The sequence below is a fragment of the Phascolarctos cinereus genome, unplaced genomic scaffold, assembly GCF_003287225.1.
Source record: "Phascolarctos cinereus isolate Bilbo 61053 unplaced genomic scaffold, phaCin_HiC Scaffold_1;HRSCAF=81, whole genome shotgun sequence".
Classification (NCBI taxonomy): domain Eukaryota; kingdom Metazoa; phylum Chordata; class Mammalia; order Diprotodontia; family Phascolarctidae; genus Phascolarctos; species Phascolarctos cinereus.
Genome location: NW_027555514.1, coordinates 261168044 through 261193553, shown reverse-complemented (window position 1 = coordinate 261193553; position 25510 = coordinate 261168044). Strand labels below are relative to the sequence as shown.

General features: G+C 41.6%; 1 long non-coding RNA gene across 1 annotated transcript; it reads right to left on the bottom strand.

Annotated features, from left to right (window-relative positions):
• Positions 1 to 10680: 10680 nt before the first annotated feature.
• LOC144454468 (uncharacterized) lies at positions 10681 to 22700 on the bottom strand. Its single transcript, XR_013482872.1, has 2 exons — positions 13493 to 22700; positions 10681 to 11495 (listed from the first exon to the last, which is right to left on the bottom strand). It is a non-coding gene; the product is annotated as an uncharacterized LOC144454468 (long non-coding RNA).
• Between the last annotated feature and the right edge of the window lie 2810 nt (positions 22701 to 25510).

Genomic DNA, 25510 nt, shown 5'->3' with positions numbered 1-25510 from the left:
ATCTGCCACAGAATAAGTTACCTTAAAAAAGCTTCAGAAACACCTTCAATAAACAAACTGGAGAGCAGAATGTATTACTACAATTTCCGATTGACTCCTTCTTGAGTTTTTGGCTGCTGAAGGACGCTATTTATTCAATTTAATTTTTAAAAGTTATCAGGTTCCTTCTTGTGGACAGAGAGCTATGCTAGGCACTGTGAGAGAAACAAATTATTTTTAAGTCTTGTTTCCTGCTCTCAAAGTACTCACAGGAAGATGGGGAACATGCACATATAGCAGCTAGGTGAAGCATTGGACATGGAGTCAGGAAGACCTGAATTCAAATCCAACCTCAGATATTAACTAGCTGTGTGACCTTGGACAAGTCACTTAGCCTCTATCTGCCTCACTTTCCTCATATGTAAAGTGGAGATAATAATAGCCCCTACTTTCTAGGGTTATTGTGAAGATCAAAGCACATAATATTTGTAAAGTGTTTGATAAGTCTTAAACTGGTATTATAAACTCTGGCTAGCATTGTTTTTGCTGTTGTACAATCCTTTCAGTCATGTCTGACTCTTCCTGACCCCATTTGGGGTCAGAGATACTGGGGTGGTTTTCCATTTCCTTCTCCAGCTCATTTTGTGGATGAGGACACTGAGGCAAGTGACTTGTCCAGGGTCACACAGCTAGTAAGTGTCTGAGGCTGGATTTGAACTCATGAAGAGGACTCTTCCTGACTCCAGGCCTGGCACTCTATCTGCTGTGCCACCTAGATGTCCATTATTATTTTTATATAACTATAATGTGAGATACTTTATTTTTCTCTTTTTTTTAGGCAGTTGGGGTTAAGTGACTTGCCCAGGGTCACACAGCTACTAAGTGTCTGAGGCCAGATTTGAACTCAGGTCCTCCTGACTCCAGGGCTGGTGCTCTATCCACTGCGCCATCTAGCTGCTCCTATAATGCAAGATACTTCAAGCATTTCATTAATGTAGCTATCCCCTCCATCAATACATACATATCGCAACAAGCTGTGTGACCCTGGGCAAGTCACTTAACCCTGATTGCCTCACCAAAAATCAAAAAGCAAAAAACAAAAAAAGCCATATATTACAGCTCTTTAAATCTTAGGAGAGAGTTGTGGTAGTCTGGTTTTCTGAATCTACCCTTTTTTTTTTTTCAGTTGGGTCTGCCTTAAGCATGCCTTCTCATCCTATCTCCTTGCCGGAAATTTCCAACTAATTGAAACCTACCTGAGTGTGACATCAGAGACGGGAAACTACTAAGATATGCCAGAGAGATGCCCTGCCCTTTTGGATAAAGTGGGTGGGAGTGGGGAGGCTCTCTTCCCCACTGCTGACCAGCCCTGTTGGGTTGAACAATACAGATAGGTCCCCACCCAACTGGGATAAGGGGCAGGAGCCTGGAGAAACCTGGAGACACGGTGGTGTCTCTGTCTCTTGGGCAACTGAAATTCTAATATTTGGTTTTCCACCACCTTCTCTTCCCCTTCAGATCCCCCCATTCCTAGATTGCACCAAGTCACATACCTCCCTTTTGTAAAAAAAAAAAAAAGGCATTATAATAGAGGCCTGTTGCTTTCAGCATCATCACCCTGACCTATATTTTTGGGGTAAATTTCTCAGCTTCCAAAGAGCAGCTAAAACACATCACAGTATCCTAGGATCACAGATTCGGATAGAATATCCGAAGTCATTAAGCCTGACCCCTTTATTTTACAGATAAAACTGAGGCCCAAGGAGGTTCATAGCACCATAGATTTAGAGCTGAAAGGGACCTCAGAGGCCATCTAGTACAACCCCCTCTTTTTACAGATGAGAACACTGATTCACAGAGAGATAAATGACTTTCCTAAGGCCACAAAGGTGGTAAACGCCAGAGCAGGAATTCCAACTTGGGCCTCATGACGCCATACTTAATGCATCAATTTCAGGGTTCTTTTCACTGCACCGTTTCACCTGGAGACTCTAGGAGGAACAGTGACAAATATGAAACTGTTCTTGCCCTCAAGGAGCTTATATTCTAATATATGTCCAATTGCACAAAAAATAAGTAACAGATAATTTGGGAGAAGTGCTAGCCCCTAGTGGAATCACAAAAAGCTTCATATAGGGGATAGCTTTTAAATTAGGATAAAAAAAAAGGAGTATTTTTCAAGCATTATAGAATAGACTGCAAAGGCATGGACATGCTGAGTCTGAAATGCCTATGGGATTTAAAGGCCAAAATGTCCAATAACCAGCTTGTGTTGCAAGACTAGGGCTCAGGGTGCAGCATAAGGGTGGATGTGTAGATATGGGAGTGCTCTGCTTAATAATTAAACTGTCAGGTCGATTATAAATCCTTGAAGTAAAGGTTTCACTTAGAATCCTTTAAGTGTATTGGTCACACCCTCTGTAGAAGAATCAGGAGATATCAGGAGCAAAGAGTAGCAATCTGCATTAGTGGAGGGAAGACACACACTGATGAAATCAAGGATCCTTCAAGGCTCCAAACAAAAATCCCAGTTGAAGAAAGGATGAATGGCAGAACCCTATACTCTTAGAACCTGCAAAATTCTTTTATTTCCCCCCAAGAAGCATTGGTTTATCTGTTTATTTATTTTATATTTAATTTTTATTTCATCTTTCTTTTCTCAATTACATGCAAATAAAAAATGTTAACATTTTTTAAAAATTTTGAGTTCCAAATTCTCTCTCTCCCTTCCCCCCTTCCTCCTTGAGAAGGCAAACAGTTTGATATAAATTATACTTGTGCAATCATGCAAAACATATCCATATTTGCCATGTTTCAAAAGAAAACACAGACCAAAACAAAACAAAACAAAGCAAACAAAGCAATAATAATAATAATAATAAATCATGCTTCAATCTGCATTCAGACTCCATCACTTCTTTCTCTGGAGGTAGATAGTGGTTTTCATCACCAGTCTTTCAGAATTGTCTTGAATCATTCATTGTACTGCTGAGAATAACTGAGTCATTCACAATTGATCATCATACAATATTACTGTTACTGTGTATACTGTTCTGGTTCTGCTCACTTCACTCTGCATCAGTTCATGTAAGTCTTCCCAGGTTTTTCTGAAACCATCTTGTTTGTTGTTTCTCATACAATAATACTCCATTCCAATCATATACCACAGCTTGTTCAGACATTCCCCAATTGATGGACATCCCCTCAGTTTCCATTTCTTTGACATCATAAAAAGAACTCCTATAGATATTTTTGTACATATAGGTCCTTTTCCCTTTTCTTTGATCTCTTTGGGATACAGACCTAGTGGTGGTATTGCTGTATTAAAGGGTATGCACAGTTTTATAGCCTTTTAGGTATAGTTCCCAGTTGCTCTTGAGAATGGTTGGAACTCGGGGCAGCTAGGTGGTGCAGTGGATAGAGCACCGGCCCTGGAGTCAGGAGGGCCTGAGTTCAAATCCGGTCTCAGACCAGACACTTAACATTTACTAGTTATGTGACCCTGGGCAAGTCACTTAACTCCATTGCCTAGTCAAAAAAAAAAAAATAAAACAAAACCCAGACTTGTTGGATCAGTTCACAGCTAGAACTGGCAAAATTATTAAAGATTACCTAGTCCTGCCCCTTGGTTTTCACTCATGAGAAAACTTGAGCACCAGAGAAGGACTCGGAGTTAATGTAATGAAGAGAGGATAAAGTGCTGAACTTTGAGGTGGGGGGATCAGAATTCCTGTTCTGCCTCAGACACTTCTTAGCTGTGTGAATCTGAATAAATTACTTGACCCCTCTGGGCCCTGCTTTCCTCATCTGTAAAATGAGAAGGTTGAACTCAATGTCCTCTCTTCCTTTTCTAAGTCTTATAATTAGGACCCTCAGCCAGGTCTCCTGATTCCTGGCTCAGGCCACTATATTCGACTGTTACCCCAGTGTCCAACAGTAAGAGGTGACCCTTGGGGAGGTCATTTCATAGCTCTATGCCTCAGTTTCCTCCTGAGTAAAAGGAGAGGTGTGGGCCAGATGATCTCTGGGGACCTAAGGTTGCTTCTAGCTATAAATCCATGGTCCTGTATTGGTCCCCGTTTCTCAGGTATCCCCTTATGCCCTTTATTTCTCTGGCTACAGGATTTCTCCAACCAGGGTCCCTTGAGCAGATGTATCTGTGTCTGATGTAACTAGAGCTGAATAGGATGTGACTGAAAGGTCGGGCTGGTCTCATTTGTCACGCCTGGTTGCAGTGGCTGTGGGAGCCGGGGGACCAGTAGTTCTGGGTCCTCAGTGTCATTCATGTCTATTTAATAAAGCAGCTAGTTAAATCTCTGTCTGTTAAACTTTAATCCCAAGGCCTGGATACAGTGCTGTATTTATCGAGCTGTTAACTCTGAAGCAGGTTCTCTTGTGGAACAGGTGAGCAGCTCCCTCCCAAAATATGCTGAAACTCCTGCTTCGCCCAACCACCCCCCTACCCAAACCACTGGACAGATGGCCTTCAATTGCCCGTGTTTCAATCTTTTGGGTTAATTAATAACAACTCACATTAAGGTTGTGTTTTGGGGTTCTATCCAATCCATCAATCTACAAGCCTAGTCCTATCATGTGCCAGGCACTAGACAGGGCTCTGGAGATACTGAGACAAAAATGAAGCTGTATCTGCCCTCAAGGGGTTTCTAGGACTTCCCTTCAATGAATCCTCAATACAAACACAGAAGGTAGAGAGTACAACTCTTACAATTCCGTTTTTTCTTGGGCTCATGAAAATTAAGTGACTCACCCAGTCAAGTCAGTAAACATCTATTAAGCACCTACTATGTGTCAGGCACTGTGCCAAATGCTGAGAATACAAACAAGGGCAAAAATCAGTCCCTGCTCTTAAGGAACTCATAGTCTAATGAGGGACATAACAAGCAGACAATTATGTATAAACAAGATATATACAGGATAAATTGAGGATAATCAGGGGCAGTTAGGTGATGCAGTGGATAAAAGCACTGGCCCTGAAGTCAGGAGGACCTGAGTTCAAATCCTGCCTCAGACCAAACACTTGACACTTACTAGCTGTGTGACCTTGGGCAAGTCACTTAACCCCAATTGCCAAAAAATAAAATAAAATAAAATAAAAATAAATTGGGGATAGTCAACAGTGACCAGAGCTGAAACACAAACCAAATTTTGTCTAACCCTAATTCCAGGTCTAAGCACAGTGTTTGGCATGTAGAAGGTGCTATATAAATGTTAGCTAACTGTGTTCATCAAAACCTTCTGGTGACAATAAAACATGCCATTCTGGAGAGGAGGGATACTACATAAATTTCTCAAAGAGCTGTTGTTCAGCTGTGTCTGACTCTTCGTGACTCCATTTGGAGTTTTGTTGGGGAAGATGTTGAAGTGGTTTGTCATTTCCTTCTCTACCTCATTTGACAGATGAGGAAACTGAGGCAAAGAGGGTGAAGTGACTTGCTCAGGGTCACCTAGCTAGTAAGTGTCTGAGGTCACATTTGAACTCAGCTCTTCCTAACTCCAGGCCAAGCCCTCTATCCACTTGACCACTTAGTTGCCCCCAGGGTAGTGTACAATCAATGCCCAATTGCTTGTAGACCTGGGCTAAAAGAGAAAATTCAGAACAACCTCTTAGGAGTGTTTAACTCCTTTTGAGGTCATGGATTCCTTTGGCAATCTGACCCCTTCTCAGAATAACATTTTCTTTAAAATTCATAATTGAAGGGAATATTCAATTCCAACTAGAGGTTTCTGAAAATTAAAACTTTTTTTTTTGCCATCTGTATTCTTGTGTTATTATTGTTCAGTCACTTAGTCATTTCTGACTCTTTGTGATTCCACTTTCTTTGCAAAGATACCACAGAGATTTGTCATTTCCTTCTGCAGTGGATTAAGGCAAACAGAGGTTAAGTGACTTGCCCAGGGTCTCACCATAGATTCTCTGAAATCTATCCAGTGACCTCAGACCAAGGGCACCTGTAAATGTAAGAGGTCAGTTAATGTTTAAAAACAAAATGGACTATTTCTCCTTCACCATCAAAGCACACACTAATGGAGGCTGGCGGGAAGACAAAGATAAAAATAACAAGTATTACTGGATGTATGGTACGAGATATTCCCCAGGCCTGCCTAGGCCTTGTTCTTGGAGTTCTCCGTGGGAGGGAGCAAGCGGCCTGCCCTTTGCTGGTGAGCAGAGAGACTTCCGCATGGCGTCTCACCTTCTCAATTCCCTCTAACCCCCTCCAGGGAAGGGCCTAATTTCTGGTGAGAGGTAAAGATGGATAGCTCGAGAAAATAATCAGAAGTCTGTTAGCACTGAGCAGCAGGGGATCTGCTATCCACTGACTCTAGTCTTCCTGTGAGAATGGAAATTCATGGGGGTGGAGGGGAGAGAAGGGAAAGGGAAAAAGGAGCATACTTGTCCCTCTGTGCTACCTGGGGCCCTTGAACAAGTTAGCAAACCTCCCCTGGGCCTCAGTTTCTCCATCTGTAAGATTATGATCTTGCCCTCTTCCTGGTCCTCACAATGAGAAAATTTCTTGAGCAAAGTAAATAATTTCCTTCTATTCTTGGGGTTTTGTTCTGTTGACATTTCTGGACATAATAAAATAGCAAAAAGAGTTGTTCAGAGGAGAGTAGTGTTAGTGTTTCCTCCCTGACAGGCTCTGGCCTCTGGGCTGTTCCATAAACAAGACACTCCATTTCTCAGCTCTGGGCATTATCTCTGGCTGTCCCCCATGCTTGAAACTCTCTTCTCCCTTCTCTGGTCTGACTATTGACCTCTCTGACTTCCTCTAAGTCCCAATTACAATCCCACCTTCTACAGGAAGCTGGCCCGACCCTTCTTAACTCTAGTGCCTTCTCTTTCTTAATTTTTTCCTATCTCTACTGTATATATTTATTTGCACATTGTCTGACCCATTAGATTGTAAGCTCCTTGAGGGCAGGGACTGTATTTTGCCTCTTTTTGTATCTCCAACACTTAGCACAGTGCCTGGCACATAGCAGGCACTTAATAAATGCTTGAGAGTTGGAAAGGGCCTCAGAACCCATCTAAGGACCAACCCCCTCATTTTAAAAACTAAGAAAATGAGGCCTAGGGAAATTAGGGAACCTGCCCAAGGTCACAGAGCTAGTTAGTGGAGGGAGCTCCCAATGAGACACCACTCTCTCCTCCTTATCAGTGTAGCTGACCTTTTCTATAATACATAATTCTAGCCTTAGAGTTTCCCGAGGGCACTGAGGTTAAGTGACTTCCCTGGAGTCACACAGCCAGAGCCAGAATTTGAACCCAGAACATCTTGACTTCTTGGCCTGTTATGTAACCCTGTCTTTTCACACTGAAAAAAGAGGAAAGTGAACCAGAAAGGGGAACCACGATTTCTAGGAGGGAAGGTTCTTTTCTAACCTTCTCTAAAGTTTTCAAGGGAACTGTCTCGTCCCTTCTCTGAGTAAGCTCGAATTAACTTCGCTGAAGACTGGCCCAAATTTCCATGGAAGCCTTCAACAACAACAACAAAAAATGCCATGTAGTAGGGCAAACATCTCTAACCTTTTTTCAGATGAGAAACTCATTGATTTCATTTCCCAGAAAGGAAATAAGAACACAGATTGGGGTGAGGGGGGAGCGGTGGAAACTGGGGAGGGAGTGATGGGAAGGAGGATCTTGCTGACAGTGGAATCCTGGCTGGAAGAAGAAAAGAAGGGAGCCAAGACTGAGCCAGCTCCCACCCCTTTCCTGGCTTCTCAGAAGGCTAAGAGAGGCACATGGCAAAAGCAACTGACTTGGAAAACTCATAGACCTAACGGAGACCTTGGAGTGTCTAATGAACTAGAAACAAAGGCTGGAGAAGCAGTATCTAATCTAACGCCACCACTTCATAGATAAGGAAAATGAGTCCTATCCAGTCAAAGTGACTTATCCAGGGTCATTGGTCTTTCCGGTTAGATTTCAAGATCTTTCCAAAAGAAATTCCTTCTCTCGGGATGTTCCTTCGACCCAATTAGGAAGAATTTAATAGCAAAAGAGTATTATGTAGGCACATAGATTTAGAGCTGGGATCAATTTCAAAGGCCCTCTAGTCCATTTCATAGACAAGGAACTGAGACCTCCGGGAGGTTTTGTGATTTGCCCAAGGTCATACTAAGTAGCCATCCTCATCAGAGGTGAAATTTGAATCCAGATCCTCTGACTCCACTGACTAATTCTGTAGTACCTCGTAGTTCCGTTTTCCTTTTACCTCCTCCCACGAATAATTCACCAGCAAATTTAATTTTAATGGATGGCCTTAGCCCACAGAAAAGATGAGGAACTGCATCTTCACTTTTTCACTGGAGAGGCAGGGTACTACAGATACAGAATGTTAGATATATTGGTCGTTTTCAATGATTCTATTGGTTTTGCTCAGCTGCTAGGTAGTGCAGTCAGGAAGATTTGAGTTCAAATCCAGCTTCAAACACTAACCATATTAAAAAAAAACACTAGCCATGTGACCCCGGGCTAGTCATTTAACTCTGCCTCCGTTTCTTCATCTGTCAAATGAGCTGGAGAAGGAAACGGCAAACCACTCCAGCATTTCTGCCAAGAACACTCCAAATGGGGTCACGAAGAGTCAGACACGACTGAAAAATTGACTGAATAACCATATCAGAAAGCTCCCTTTACAGCTGGGGTCATATCTGGAAATGATCGTCATGTAAAAAAAGACAAAATATGATCAATAAACTTTTATTGTTTTAATCGGTCACCATGAGTAAAAGGACAAACAAATAGAAAACCAGTATTTCCAAAGCATCGATTGGCTCTTTTCTGTCCAGACATGGCCCTGGGCAAAACTGTGAGGTGGAAGAGGCTTGTGTTCAGTGCTTTCCTCTCCCATGGCTCTGGATTACCTTTTCCCATTGCATCCGTCTCAGCTGTCCCAGAGCCCTTGATGATGCCAACATCCCTCATCCCCCAACCCCCACTTCTCTCCCCTCTCAAATACCTCTGACCTGATTATTCCTGACAGCAACCTGGGCCACCCATTTGTTATAGTTCCAAGACTGATGATGTTTTGGTTCTGAGCAAAACTGAAGTGAGTGACAGAACGGAACAGAAACCACAATCCGTCAATGTGTTGCGTACAGGAAAAAAAAATACAATTTACAAGTAAAGACATTGAATGAAAATAAAAGTCTGGAACAAAATTCGCCATGCATCAGGGGAATATAAAAAATTAGTTGTTGCATCATGCTAGGAGACAAAAACGAAAATTAAAAATTCACAGTATCAAGAGATACATACAGGGAAACTAAATTATGTTTCAAGGAACCATAGACGGTGAACCAATTATCAATGCTAAGCGTACATGCACCAACTGAAATAGCATCTAAATTAATAAAGGCAAAGTTAATTGCATTGACAAAAGACAGGAAGATAGTTCGGCTCTGCCTCCAGACAGCTGGGCATAGAAGTCATCACTGTGCAAATCTTTATGGATAGAGCTGTGGTTCACCAAATCTCCCCGCCTCTCTGCCTTCCCTGGGATTGGCCTGTCACTCAAAGCCGCTCTAATCAGAAGCTTGGGGCCTGCAAGCTTACTGGTTGGCCATAAACCTTCAGCAAAGTCTCCATGATTCCGTGGGACGAGTATGGGAAGATACCTTCTCCGTCTTGCATGTACGTTAGCCACCCTTGTTGTGACGGAAATTCCCTCATGCTGGTAATTCCAGCCAGCTTTGCTGGGCAGAGTTGTTGTAAAGTGGGGTGTCTCTGTGAAAGGAGTGAGCACACTCATGCCAGGTGTGTTACGATAATAACTGATGTTTACATAGTGCATTAAAGTCAGAGAAGCACTTTTTTTGTTTTTTTTTTGTTTTTTTGGCTTGGTGATAGGCTTAAGTGACTTGCCCAGGGTCACACAGCCAGTGAAGCGTCAAGTGTCCGAGGCCAGATTTGAACTCAGGTCCTCCTGAGTCCAGGGCCAGTGCTCTATCTACCTTGCCACCTAGCTGCCCCAAGAGAAGCACTTTTTACACACACAATAATAATAGCTAATACATATAGTGTCTACTACGTGCCAGGCATTGTGCTAAATGTTTTATAATGATGATCTCACTTGATCCTCAAAGAGACCCTTGGAGGTAGGTGCTATTATTATGCCCATTTGACAGATGAAGATAACTGAGACAGCCAGAGGTTAGGTGACCTGCCCAAGGTGGCATGGTTAGTGTAGCTTGCCCGTGGTAACTCTGAGTCTGACACCATCCATTATGTCAGGCTGACTATTCCAAGGAACCTGTAATCTTTTTTTCTTTGTTACAAAGGGAAGACTTCACTAGAGGGCTGTGGATAGGGCATGTGTGGAATAACCGATATAAAAATAATTTTAAAATCTCTTTTAAAAAATTGAAATGATCATTATAAGTAAAAGAACAAACACTTTTTTTTAAAAAAAGCATTTTTGGAGATGGAAGGAATATCAGAGATCATAGAGTCCAACCCCCTTATTTTTAAAATGAAACTCAGGCCAGGGGCAGCTAGGTGGCACAGTGGATAGAGCACTGGCCCTGAAATCAGGAGAACCTGAGTTCAAATGTGACCTCAGACACTTACTGGCTGTGTGATCCTGGGCAAGTCACTTAACCCCACAGCCTCCCAATAAACAAACAAATAAATAAATAAATAAAAAACAAACCAAAAAAAGAAGCTTCGGCTAAAAGTCATACAGGTAATAAGGATCAAAGGCAGATTTTCAACCTGGTCCTCAGAGAAATGGTTTTAATTGCATAAAATAAAATGAACAATATTGTAAAAGAAATCAGTTATATTGAAATACAGATCTCAAAATCTATTTTTTTAAAAAAAGTTCACCAAGGTTGGGAGCCCCTGGACTCGTAGCCAGTGAGCTCTTAGGTCCATTTCAGCTCCACATCTAGGATTCCGTGGTCATCTCTGAGGAGCCAGTGCTAAGGAAGCACCAGTAGTGTCCCATTTTGAATGAGATCACGACCTGCACAGCCTGTCAAACTCTCCACAATGCTGCCAAGTTCTCCGTCACTCAAGGTCCCTTTCCAAGCATTTTATCTAAAATTATCCACCTTTGCCCCTGCTGCGAGGGTCCCCTTCTTGCTGGAGCAGGAACTGGCTTGTTCATGGGAAACAAACTTCTGCCTGTATCAGCACTCCAGTCCTTTGTTGTATAGCCCGAAAGGATGGAACAAAAATACCCCTGGTCCGAAGGAGGTGAAATCTGAGATGGGTTAGTAGGTAAAAAGAGAGACTCTGGCTACTCAGGAATAGTTCAGGTCACTAGGCACAAGGAGCTAAGTTGTAAGGTATTGAAAGAACTGGTCCAGGTGACTGCTGAGCCCCTATCGGCGGTCTTTGAAAGATAATGGAGAAGGAGGATAGCTCATGCAAAAAAAAAAAAAAAAAAGAAAGGCATATATTTTTCTTATCATTTTTTTTAAAGGAGTAGAGTTTGCTGTGACCTTGACTTTGATTCCTAGCAAAATTCCATTGGATGAATTGTGAACATCTAGGAAACAAAACAGGATTCAGAATCAGAGAGATCTGTGTTCGAATGCCACCCTGGGCATCTATTAGCTGAGTGATCCTGGGCAAGTCACTTAATCTTTCTGCACCTCAGTTTCTCAGTTTAAAATGAGGATAATAACACCTTTGCTGCCTACATAACAGGGTTGTTGTGAGCATCAAATGATATGATTTATGTAAAGCTATTTACAACCCTTACACTGTTACGTAATTATTAGATATTATCAAGAATGGGACATGCCAAGCTAACTTATCTCCTTTTTGATCAGTATTACTAGATCGATGGATCAAGAGAAAGCGGCAGACATAATTTACCTAGATTTCTGCAAAGCATTTGACAGCTCATGTGGGCTACACCCATAGTCTTATTTATACCTTGTGAAGATATAATGAGTCTTACCATCTCACTTTTATAGATAAAGAAACTGTGACTTAGAGAATGGAAGCAGCTTTCCTTGCCCATGAGTGGTATTAGGGATGGGATTTGACCTGAATTCTTCCTAGCTCTGAATCTGACACTCCACCCGGTTACCCAGGATGTCTCTCCCGAGGAATCATATTATCCGGGGGCATGCATTGGATGGCCCAACAGGACCCTAGTGTTATGAGTAAATGGTCATCATTGATCTGTCTAGAGGTAGAAGGAACCTCAGAGACCATCTGGTCCATCTTCATTTTTCAGTCTCTCATACTGTAAGGTTAGGTCAGGGGTGGAGAGCCTGTGGCCTCAAGGCTTCATGTGGCCAAATCCAAACTTCACAGAACAAATCCCCCCTTAATAAAAGGATTTGTTCTGCAAAGTTTGGATTCAGTCAAAGGGCTACACTTGAGGATCTAGAGGGCCACATGTGGCCATGAGGCTGCAGGGTCCCCACCCCTGAGGTTATGTTATAGCTAGGCAGATTCAGAACTGGTTGAATGTTAGTTGAAAGCACCTAAAGAAGATTCATTAATGGACATCTCTAGATCTTGTGTTATCTAATGTTGTTCTTTTTTAATCAATAATTTGAATGGAAGCACAGATGGATACACATTAAATCTGCTGATGAAGCAAAGCTCAGAGGAACAGTAAACATGCTAAATGGTTGCCGACATAAAAAAAAAATCTTGAGTGGCTACAATGTTGGGCCAAATGTGTTAAGAGGAAATTCTAGAGGGATCGATAGGGGTTCTTCTGCTTGGGTTTAAAAATAGCCTCCACAAGAAGGAGAATGGAAGGAAGGGTGTGACTAGACAAGAGCTCATTAGAAAAAGATCTGAGATTTTTAGTGGACCCTAAGCTTAATACATCTGCAGTGTTAATGGGAGACAAAACAAATAATGTGATTTTAGACTACATTAAAAGAGGAGTAATATCCTTAATGGGTGATCAAGCACCCCAAGAACATTACACTGTTTGTGGATACCACAATTTAAGGACGTTGATTAAGTGGCAAAGCATCTCAAGAAGGGAGTTTATTACCTTTTATCATATGACCAAAAGACAGCCTTTTCACCACCACATACTGTCTTGCTTTATGCACCCCATGACACCTCTGTACATCTCTAAAAACGCAGTCCGTCTGACCTCATTCTTTATGCTTCTTAGTAGAGTTACACTTTGCAGGAATACCAGCAATAAACATATTTCTTAATTTACTTTTCAATAGCAACTCAGATGGTAGCACCAGTGATTAGAGTTTGTTTGCCATTAATTCCCTTTGATTCTTTCTCTTGGTAATTTTTTAACAGAAGGGTTGGTTTTTGTAACAGCTAAAATAATAGCACAAAAGAATGCCTTTTTCCTTGAATCTTTTATTAAACCTTTGAATGTGTTATTTATTTCCGTTATAGACTAATAAATCCCCCCCAAAAAAACCAAGCTACTTTGTCTCTTTAATTTATTACCCCAGTCCCCATTTCCACTCAGTGATGGACGTACAGAATTCTGAAGTCATCTGCAAAGCTAAAATGAAGAAGGGAAAAAAATAAAGCAATTACCTCATGTCAATTACATCGGGTAATAATATCGGCGCCGTTCTTGCTGCGTTTCTGATCGTTTTTCTTCGTTACTCTAATGGTAGCTGTTCTCCTCATTATCCAACACATTTCTCTTCATTACCTTGCCGCAGTGATGGCGGTGATGATGGTTATGATGAGCTCTATTTACAAGTGTAATTTTGTGAAAGACCCTGTGAATGCATGATGGAACACATGAGGAACAGAGGCCACAGTAGATAAGGGGTTAAGCTAAGACTCTTGTCGATGAAGGTAGGTGGGAGAAGTTCCTTTGTTGTTGTCAATGTTAAAGAAAATAGACAATCACAGAGATCTACCCAATGAGTGCAACAAAAGCTAGCAAAAATACTTGGAGGTTTGCAAAACATTCTATATTTGTTATCTCATTCAATTCTTACAACCCTGTGAGGTTGGTGGTGTTATTATTATCCCTATTTTACAAGCGGGGAAACTGAGGCAAATAGAGGTTAATACTTGCCTAGGGTCACATGGCTAATAAGTCCCTGAGGGAGAATATAAACTTAGGTCTTCCTAACTCCAAATTCAACACTTCTCTTCCTGGCTTTCCTCCTGGTTTTCCTCTGGACTTTCTGGACTTTTCCAATGTGCCTCAGTTGCCTTCTCATTCTGGAAGGTCTCTCCACTATTGTAGTCCCCACCTGCCCTTGGTGAGTTCCTCCCTTAGTGTCTATTTTGAGAAATGCCCAGGCCAGCCATTTTCACTCATTCACTACTCTTCCAGGTCCATCCCTGATTCTCCAGACTTCCACCACATCCCTTGCAGGCACCTTCCTCTATGTAACCCCTCTTCAACTCACTTTTTTATGTGTTGTCTTCCTCCATTACAGTGTGAACTCCTGATGGTCAAGAATCATGCTCTTACCTCTTTTTTTCTTTGTATCCCCAACCCTTAGCAGAGCTCCTGGTCCAGAGTGAGCACTTCATTGCTTCTTGAGTTCATTATCCACTATGCCACCTAGCTACCTCCATATCTGAGCAGTTTGGTGAGAATAGATTGAATTAGAATTATAGAACATTAGCCTCATCTGATTGGATCTTCTCATTTTCAAAGGATCAGAGATTTAGATCAGGAAGGAACACAAGATAGAGGTCATTTCATCCAATGTTCTCATGTCAGGAATAAGGAAATTGAGGCTGGAAGAGTTAAAGTGACTTGTCTGCCCAAAGTTACAGAGCTGGAAAAGTGGTAGAACCACTTTTCTTTGACTCCCTGTTTATTCTACTACCTGAATATACCATCATAAGAGTTGGCAGGTCAACAGTGATTGATGGAAATGGGTCCATTGTTTGATCTGGCTTAAAAAATATTGATAGATTTTGTTTTTATATACTCATAATTTCTGTAAATAATCCTCCCTCTATCCTGCCTCCAGAATCGAACCTTCTCTTGTAAAAATACCCAATACAGTGATCTTCTCTGACAATACATACATTCTCCCCATTGGTCCCCCACCTACAACAGATTAGTTTTTCAGTTACTCAGATTTCAGTTTCTTTTAAGGAATCTAATAATGATGATGTCATTGGTCAGTCATTTCAGTCACGTCCAATTGTTTGTAACCCCATTTGGGGTTTTCTCAGCAAAGATACTGGAGTGCTTTGCCATTTCCTTCTTCATCTAGCTTTATAGAGGAGGAAACCAAGGCAAACAGGGTTAAGTGACTTACCCAAAGTCATACAGATAGTAAGTGTCTGAGGCCAGATTTGAACTCGGGTCTTCCTGACTCTAGGTCTGGCACTCTCTCCACTGCGCCACTTACCTGTCCTAATAGTAACAATAGCCAGCATTTATGTAGTGCTTTAAGGTTTAAAAGTGTTTTACATATGTTATCTCACTTTATCATTACAACAACCCTGGGAGGTATCTCAATTTACAGATGAAGAAATTGAGGCTGAGGTTGCAGATGAGGAAACTGAGGCCATAGTCACATAACTAACAAGTGTCTGAGGCTGGATTTGAATTCATGTCTTTCTGACTCCAGGTCCAGTGCTCTATCCATTATACCACCTAAGTACCCCCAAAATTAATAATAATAATGACTATCAAGAGCCATTATTATTTTTTTAAATTTCATTATTTAGACATATTAGATAGGATATTTTCATTTACATGAAGATAATCATTGTGTGCTGTTCTTGTTCTGCCTGTCTCTGCATCAGTTCATCTGATTTTTCCACGTTTCTCTGAATTCTTGAAGCTTCCTTCTTTTGGGGAAAAAACAGTCCCTTATTTCATTCTTATCGGTGGGAGACCATTGAAAAGCTGTCTGAGTATTCTAAAATCCCAGTTTATGAATTGTAAACAAGGCTCTTATTGGATGACATGCACACAGCTGACCTTGAGTAATTCACTTATCTTGGCTTCAGTTACCTTCTTTTTATTTATTTTTTTAAGGCAATTGGGGTTAAGTGACTTGCCCAGAGTCACACAGCTAGTGAGTGTTGTGTGTCTGAGGCTGGATTTGAACTCAGGCCCTCTTGACTCTAGGGCCGGCACTCTATCTGCTGCACCACCTAGCTGCCCCCTGTTTCCTTCTTTTTAAAATGGGATCAAGGCTTCTTAATCTCTTGTGCATCATTGGCCTCATTGACAATTTGATGATGACACTCCCTTTCAGGATAATTTTTCAAATGCATTAAATAAAATACATAGAATTACAAAGGAAACTCATACATTAAAATACAGTTATAAAACTATTTTAAAAAACAAGTTCACAAACTCCAAGTTAAGGTCTTTTCCATCACTAAATCTATACTTTTATGATCCACCTTTATAAAACAAAATGAAATATTCTATCTGCATGTCAAGAAACTCGGCTAGCTGCAAACCCGCCACCCAAGATGCTGAATTGGGTTTTGTCTCATGACAAAGTTCATGAATAAATTGAACAAAGATTTATGATATAGTGGAAAGAGGATTAAACTGGAACTTCAGGCTCTAGCTACATCTGGTCCACTAACTAGAAATGTGACTTTGGGTAAATCACAAAGTCTTCCCGGGCCTCAGTTTCCTCATTTGCAACATAGCCAGTCTCCAGCTATAAAAGTTTACGCACTCAAAGGGTTGAGAAAGGAGAACTAGGGGCCAGCTAGGTGGCATAGTAGATAGAGCACCGGCCCTGGAGTCAGGAGGACCTGAGTTCAAATCTGGCCTCAGACACTTACCACTTACTAGCTATGTGACCTTTGGCAAGGCACTTAAACCCATTGCCCATCCAAAAAGAGAGAGAGAGAGAGAGAGAGAGAGAGAGAGAGAGAGAGAGAGAGAGAGAGAGAGAGAGAAAGGAGAGCTAGAAAGGAGAGCTAGAATAAGGACTGAAGAACTGCCCCTGCCTACAAGCCATCTGAAATGAACAGAAGAGGAAGGGTGCAGCACAGGGGAGGTTTTAACTGACAAGGTGCCAGGAGGTTGATTATAAGATAGAAACCTTTCATTGTAATTATTTAATTGCTGCTTAATTAGCTTTCTCACAGGAGAGAAAGCCCTCCTAGCCATCCCACGGACCTCTCACCCAAGGCCAGGCCAGGGAAGGTACCCAGATCAGGGGTAGAAGTCACCATGGAGGCATGGAAGTCATGTGGGCTAATAGGTAAGATTAGCCAGCCCCATGAAGATGGGTCCCAAAACAGGACACTTTCGTCACTTCAGCCAGCCTGGCACATTTGGGGAAGAGATTTTAACTTGAGCAATATTTTATTTTATTTCATTTGATTTGATTCTATTCCTATTCCTATTCCTATTCTATTCTATTCTATTCTATTCTATTCTATTCTATTCTATTCTATTCTATTCTATTCTATTCTATTCTATTCTATTCTATTCTATTCTATTCTATTTTATCTGAAGAGTGTTAGACTGTGCAGAATGGACCAAGAAGGCAGGGTTTGAGCCCAGCAGATTTTCATGTGATGGTCAAATGGAGTACAATATTAAAACAGCAGGAAAGTATGCGTGTATCACACAGGGGAAAGATGTTAGAGGAATATGGAGGTATATTAATTCTCCATGGGTCCTCTCATATTCAGCAACTCCAGCAAAAATGAAACGCTCTTCTTGAACTGAGACCAGACTCCTAACCAGCACAATGATACCATCTGCTCCAAAGGAAATGGCATGGGAGGTAGCAAAGAGAGGAAGCCAGTAAGCTGGCCAAGGTTATGTTCTTTCCTGATCCCCAGTTTCCTTAGGAAAGTGGACAAGCTGTCCTTCATGGACCAGCAGAGGGGTCCCGACTTCTCCCAGGCAGCTATTTATTAGGGTTGTACCACTCCCAGTGTGCCATCAGACCTTTGCCTGCTGCCCTGTGGGGTAAGCTGCACTTTTTGTGGCTTCGACAGCTAGAGAGAACGTGACAACTTCCTACTCTTGGAATTCTGATGAAAGACCTAGCGTCATGAGAACTGGCCAAGAGAGAGCTCAGTGGAATCATCCTGCCTATAACAAATAGGGAGGTGGGTTGATCCAGTGGAAACAGGCAGAAAACCAGGATTCAAATCCTGTTTCTCTGATGATTACTGACTGTAAATCACTTAATCTCCCTAAGTCTCGATTCCATAATGTGTAGAAGGTGGGCAGTGGAGCACATGACTCCATGATGTCCCTCTAGCTTCAGATGAAGGGTTCTTAACCTGGAGTCTGCAAACTTTTATAAAACATGTTTGATACTATTTCAATATAATTGGTTTCCTTTGTAATCCTATGCATTTTTACCTTATGCATTTAAAACATTATTCTGAAAATATAAACTTAATTCTGTGAAGGAGTTCATAAGCTATTTTCAACTGTCAAAGACATCCATGATGCACAAAAAGGTTAAAAAACCTTGTTCTAGCTCTGTGATCTTATAAATAGCCTGTTCTTAGGGGAATTTGCCCTGGCTTGCTGTGTATATGCCCAAGCAAACAAAATGTCATGCATTTTCAAGCGAGAAGAGGTCACCTTGCAGGGTTGTAAATCACTTTCATTCACTGAACAGCCATTTATTAAGGGGCAGCTTAGAATAGTAGGTGGAGGGCCTGACATGGTGTGTTACCAGGAGGCTGAGGCTGGTAGATCTCGAGCTCAGGACTTCAGAGATGCAGTAGGGGTAAAGCGGATAGGACGTCCACACTGAGTCTGGCATCAGTATGGTGAACCATGGAAAATAGGGGCCATCATGTCTTGCTGCCTAAGAAGCGACAAACTAACCTAGTGGAAATGGAGTAGATTCAGTCTTCCATGTGAGCTCATGAGTAGACTCTGCACTTCCTGTATCTTGGATGAGATAAGGGAAGGAAGGAAGGAAGGAAGGAAGGAAGGAAGGAAGGAAGGAAGGAAGGAAGGAAGGAAGGAAGGAAGGAAGGAAGGAAGGAAGGAAGGAAAGGAGGAAGAAGGAAGGAAGGAAGGAAGGAAAGAAGAGAGGGAGGAAGGAAGAGAGGGAGGAAGGAAAGGAAAGGAAAGGAAAGGAAAGGAAAGGAAAGGAAAGGAAAGGAAAGGAAAGGAAAGGAAAGGAAAGGAAAGGAAAGGAAAGGAAAGGAAAGGAAAGGAAAGGAAAGGAAAGGAAAGGAAAGGAAAGGAAAGGAAAGGAAAGGGGGAAAGAGGGAAGGAGGGAAAAGGGAGGGAGAAAGAAAGGGAGGGAGGGAAGAAGGGATGAAAGGAAGAAAGAAAAAGAAAGAAAGAGAAAGAGAGAGAAAGAAAGAAAGAAAGAAAGAAAGAAAGAAAGAAAGAAAGAAAGAAAGAAAGAAAGAAAGAAAGAAAGAAGGAAAAGGGAAGAAGGGAGGAAGGGAAGAAAGAAGAGAGGGAGGGAGGAAGAAAGGAAGGAAAAAAGGAAGGCAGAAGGAAGAAAGAAAGGAAGGAAGGAAAGAAGGAAGGGAGGGAGGGAGGGAAAGAAGGAGAGAGGAAGGAAGGAAAGGAGGGAGGGATGGACAGAGGAAGGAAAATTGGAATGCATTGGAATTAGAATCAGCACTGGAATGCTGCCAGTGCATTAGAAGGAGTCTTCACTGGGACTGCCAAGCACAAATGATTCCACTTGTTTAGACCACAAAAGGAGGATAAGGATAGGGAGAGGGGCAGAGGCACTGGGCTAAGATCCAGTGATACAAAGACAAAAACATGAACATTCTTTGCCTTCAAGGAGCATGCATCCTCAGATGATGGATTTCACAGGATGCCAGAGGAAATCTGGGTACCTCTGATGCCTGTTAGCTACATAACCATGCACATATCACTTCACCTTGCAGAGAACTTCATTTCCTCATCTGTAACATGGGGATGGAATTCTACTCAGTAGAAGGAGGCCATTTTTTCAGTGAAATGAGTTGAATCAGTGACCCCCGATCTTATCCTGCCTGTTCCTATCTCCTTGCTTTTTTTCTTCATGCCCCAAGCCTAGAATGTTTTCATTCTTCCCAATTCCATCTATTGAAATCTTTCCTTTCCTTCTGGCCAAGCTAAGCTGCCTTCTTCTCCATGACCCAGGTCTTTTTAACTACAGATTCACTGATCTGTTTGCCAACCACATTGTCTCTCCTTGCCAGCTACATTGTGGTGGAGTTGTTGTGTTCAAGCAGGCTTTGGACTGGGTGTGCTCCTGAATTACCTCACAACCAGGATTCTGCGAGTTTGGAGCAAAGACCAGGTCCCTCCAGTTCCGGATCAGTGGTCTTTCTCTCACAAAATGTTTCTACCCGTTACTGGAAATTAAAATCCACATGGGTCCTGTCCAGATGGCATGCAGAGGATGTGGAGGGGAAGAGTGTGAGATAAGGTCCAAAACACAGGTAGGAGCAAGAATGTGGAATACCTTGAATACCAGACTAAGGAGTTTTTGTGCCTGAGATATGAGCTCTTGCAAACTTATTTTTTAAACAAATATAAGTGAAGCATTTGAGATCTCGACAGCCTGAGGAACTCCTGGTATGGGAATTCCCTCTACAAAGACAGATGTACAGCCTTCTGTGACTTAGTTACTTGAGACACCCAGGTGTTAGATGACTTGTCCAGGGTCACACATCTATAAAGTGTCAGAGGCAGGACTTGAATCCAGGTCTTCCTGGCTCCAGGTCCAGAACTCTATCCACTAAGCCATACTACCTCTCAGATATAATGCAGGGGAAACCTGTCAGTCAACATTTATATCATGCTTTTTTTTTCAAAGGTTGTAAAGCACTATTCCTGTAGAGCTTTAAGGTTTTCAAAGAGCTTTTATCTCATTTGATTGTTGCAATAGGCCTGTGAGGTAGGTGCTACCATATCCCCACTTTCCAGATGAAGAAACTGAGATTCAGAGAGTTCAAATGACTTGTCCAAGGTCACAAGAGTATCAAGTATCTAAATCAGGGTTTGAGCTCAGCCCTTCCTGACTCCAAAATCCATCCAAGGCTCTAACTGCTACAACAAACTGCCTCTTCCCAGAGGCTATCATTGCCTGGAGTTTCTGCATCTGACATTCTTTGAGGACATTGATGGCTAGTTGTCTTTTTCACATCTCATTACTGGGATAATGGCTAGTAACAATAGCTAACAGCTAACATTCATATAGCACCTACTGTGTGCCAGACACTGTGCTAAGTACTTTACAACGATTATCTCATTTGATCCTTACAACAACCTTGGGAGGTAAAGGCTATTCTTAGCCCCATTTTACAGATAAGAAAACTGAGGCAAACCAAGGTTAAGTGACTAGAGCTCTGTACAGTATTCTCCAAGTCCCACACAACCTCTGTTTTCCCAGCATGGTACAGTGGAACAAGCTCTGGCCTTGGATTCAGAGGATAAGGGGTCCAATTCCCACCTGTGAAGATTACTACCTGTGTGGCAAGTCAGTTGGCCCTGTGGCCCTCAGTTTCTTCTTCTGCCAAATGAACAGTTGGGTTAGATGATATCTATGTCCCTTCCAATGCTAAGTCTATGACCCCACGATCCTAAATTGCTTCACCTTGCTGGTTTTGATTTAGTCATCTATAAAATAAAATTGATTGGTTAAAAAAAAAAAGATTAGATAGAGTCCGACATCTTTTGGAACTATGAGTCTGTGAACAAAATAATCACCATACTTCCAAAGTTGATTTCAGATCTGGCTGCCCTTGCATCCTGTACATTCCCACAGAGCTGTGCTACTGACCTACAGAAATGACCCAAATAATGGCCTTACTCAATCTGACAGGCTTTAAACTCCCAAGACATACTCCATAAAACAGAATGGGATGGGCCATGCACAGTAAAATCGAGACGTATTACTCAGAGACAGAGCACAGAGATAGCTGGGGTAAAAGTGCACCCAGAGGGAGGGAAAGCTCTGTAGCACTCCCTAGGAGCTCTGCCAGCTGGCCAAGCATAAGGGGAGGAAGACCTGGCCTTTCATTAGCATCATCAAACATTTGTGGAGTGGCCGTTGTTCACACAGTGGAACCAATGACGGAAGAATTGAGGTAGGGCTCTTGCCTCCTGCCCTCACAGAAGAGAAGGGCAGGCAATTGAAGGGTATGGTCAGTCAGTAAGTCATTGACTATGTGTTAAGTATTTACCAAGAGCAGATCACTAGGAATACAGGGAAAGACAAAAAACGAAAACAAAATCTAAGCCCTGCCTTCAAGGAGATCACATTCTAAAGGAGGAAGCAACTATGTCTAGTTATAAACCATACCATATAGTTATGTTATATTGGTCATACCCAAGTTATAACTAAATCTACAGGCTATACAGATATAGAAAGTATGTGGGAAGTTGTTTATTCTCTGTTCTTGAAGAGGACCAATGACGTTATGGGGGTGACGTCTTGACTTGAGTATGAATCCCATTTAAGTGAGGCAGAGCTGTGCAAAGTCATCAACCTCTCCCCCAGTCATCAAAGTCCAGTGGCAAGATGTAAGTCAAAATGACTGGTGATGGTCTGGGATGCACGGGGAGACCTTGGCCTTTCTAAATTATGGTCTGTAATCTGGGAGGATGGAAGGGCGTGAGAGAGAGAAACCTCCTGCAGAAAAAATACATGTACTTGGAATATAATAAGAGGTAGTATACCTGTAATTTCTTTGGCATAGGGAACTCCCAGCTGAAAAAAGCTCCCTCCACAAATGTAGGTCAGCACCTTCTCTGCAATTTACATTCTTAGATATATGGTCTTAACCTAAAGGTTAAGTGACTCGCCCAAGGGCACAAAGCCAGTATGTATCCAAGGTAAGATTAAAAGCTTCCTGGATCTGAGACCTGTTTTCTATCCACTAAGTCATACATTGCTTCTCTTTGTAAATGAGTCTAAAATGCCTGCTTAATTGCAATGATGAATCTTGGTCCCAGAGACAGGAGAAGACAATGTACCTCCCCTCTCTTGATGGAGAGGCAGGGGGCTATGGTGCATATATGTTGCATATATATATTAGCAGATGTGGTCACCTGGTCAGTTGGATTTTGTTCAGATTTTTATATTTTACTTTATATATTAAAATATATTTTATATTGATATTGATATTTTTATTTTATATTGGCATATTTTATTTTATATTGGTATATTTTATTTTATGCATTACATTTTATATTTATATATGGCAAGGAAGGATTCAATGAAGCAGGAATATTTGGAAATTATTCTGATGCTTTTAAAAAAGGCATAAATTAAAGTTATCAATGGGAAACAACATGTAGGAATGTGTGTGTGTGTGTGTGTGTGTGTGTGTGTGTGTGTGTGTGTGTGTGTATGAATGAAGTTTTCAATCACAGAAGTGCACAAAGACTGTCTGGGCCTCTGTATTGGCAGAGAGAGTAATCCATACCCACAGATTATAGGATCATAGACTTAGAATTAGAGGTGATCTTACAGGTCATGAGCTCCAACCTTCTCAGTAGGGGTAAGAATCATTATAGGATTCTTTTAAAAATACATATTCTGGGGCAGCTAGGTGGCGCAGTGGATAGAGCACTAGATCCTCCTAGAATCAGGAGGATCTGAGTTCAAATCTGACCTCAGACACTTGACACTTACTACCTGTGTAACCTTAGGCAAGTCGCTTAACCCCATTGCCTAGCTAAAAATATGTATTCTTACTAATATATTAAAATATTAATATGATAGAATATTAATACATTTTATTGATACATTTTGTTATGATATCACCAGAATTTCCTACACTATCCCTTCCCTTTCCCCTCCTATTCACTTTCCACCAGCTATACTCACTCCTTTGACTGGATTCCACCACCATCATGCTCCCAGGAAATCTCTTACCAAAAAATCTACTGCCTTCCAAGATTGCATTAATGTTGGAACTCAATACCCTCTTCCACTCTGTTTGGAGGTCTGGAGGGCAAAGAAAAAAAGGGCCTTTTCCCATAGCTTCGAAAGAGACCCATAGATGGGCCAACTCTTCATTTCCTACCAATCACATTTTTTAGACTGGCCTCCATCACTCCCCTACTGAGTACTTCTTCCTCTGTCCTCCATTCCTCTACTTTTCAGCTTTCTTTTATGTGCTGTCTTTCCCTATACTCCCTGAGAGCAGGTACCATCTTTCTTTGTCTTATTAGTGTCCACAGTCCTTAGCAAAATATCTGGCACACGGGAGGTGCTTAAAAAATGTTTATTGACTGACTAATCCTCCCAAAGAGCCACAAAATTAACAAATAAAATTTTTAAAGAAAAGAGGAAGAAGAGGAAAAAAAAGACAGTAAAATCAATTAATACATAAAAAAGGCTGAAAATATATGCAACCTACCAGCCCCATGGACCTCCCATCTCTGCGAAGAAGTATAGTGGGGGTGTCTTCTTTGATCTCTTCTTTATTCTCTGTTATTTTGCAGGATTCTTGTGTGTGTGTGTGTGTGTGTGTGTGTGTGTGTGTGTAATGAATCAATTGGGGTTAAGTGACTTGCCCAGAGTCACACAGCTAGTATCTGAGTTCACATTTGAACTCAGGTCCTCCCAACTCCAGGGCTGGTGCTCTATCTACTGCGCCACCTAGCTGCCTTAGGATTCACTTTTGATTGTTTTGTGTTCGTTCTTTCCATTTACAGTGGTTTTGTGTATTTTCTTTGTTCTGCTTATTCCTGCCTGCATCAAGTCAGAGAAGGCTTTCCATGCATTTCTGTGTTCATCTCATTTGTCATTTCTTACCGCACAATAATATTCCATTGCATTCAAGCGCCACAATGCCTTTAGCCATGCCCCAAATGATGGCTATCTTTGTTCCAATTCTTTGCTACCATAAAAAGGTGTGATGTAAATATTTTGAAATAAAAGATTGCTTCCTTCTTATCAATAACCTCCTTGGGGTATGAGCCTAATAGTGGAATCTCTGAGTCAAAAGGCATGGATATTTTTTAGTAATTTTATTGGCATAATTTCAAACTGCTTTCCAAAATGGTTGTCCTGATTCACAACTACACAAACAACACACTACTGTGTCTTTCTTTTCACAACCCCTCCAACATTGGTTATTCCCATTTTTTTTTGTCATTTTGCCAGTTTGTTGGGTATGAGGTAAAACCTCAGGGTTGCTTTGATTTATATTTATCTACTAGTAGTGATTTAGAACATGCTTTGCTACAGCTGTCAATGTCTCAGGTCATCTCTAGGGGCAGCTAGGTAGCACAGTGGATAGAGCATTAGGCTATAACCAGGAAGACTTATCTTTTTGAGTGATCTTGGGCAAGTTACTTAACCCTGTTTGCCTCAGTCTCCTCATCTGTAAAATGAACTGGAGAAGGAAATGGCAAACCACTCCAATATCTCTGCCAAGAAAACCTTACATACCAACCATTTTGGAGAACAATTTGGAACTATGCCCAAAGGGCTACAAAAATGTGCATACCCTTTGATCCAGCAATAGCACTTCTAGGGCTATATCCCAAAGAGATCAAACAAATGGGAAAAGGACCCACATGTACAAAAACATTCATAGCAGCTCTTTTTGTGGCGGCAAAGAATTGGAAATTGAGAGGATGTCCATCAGTTGGGGAATGGCTGAGTAAGTCGTGGTATATGAATGTAATGGAATACTATT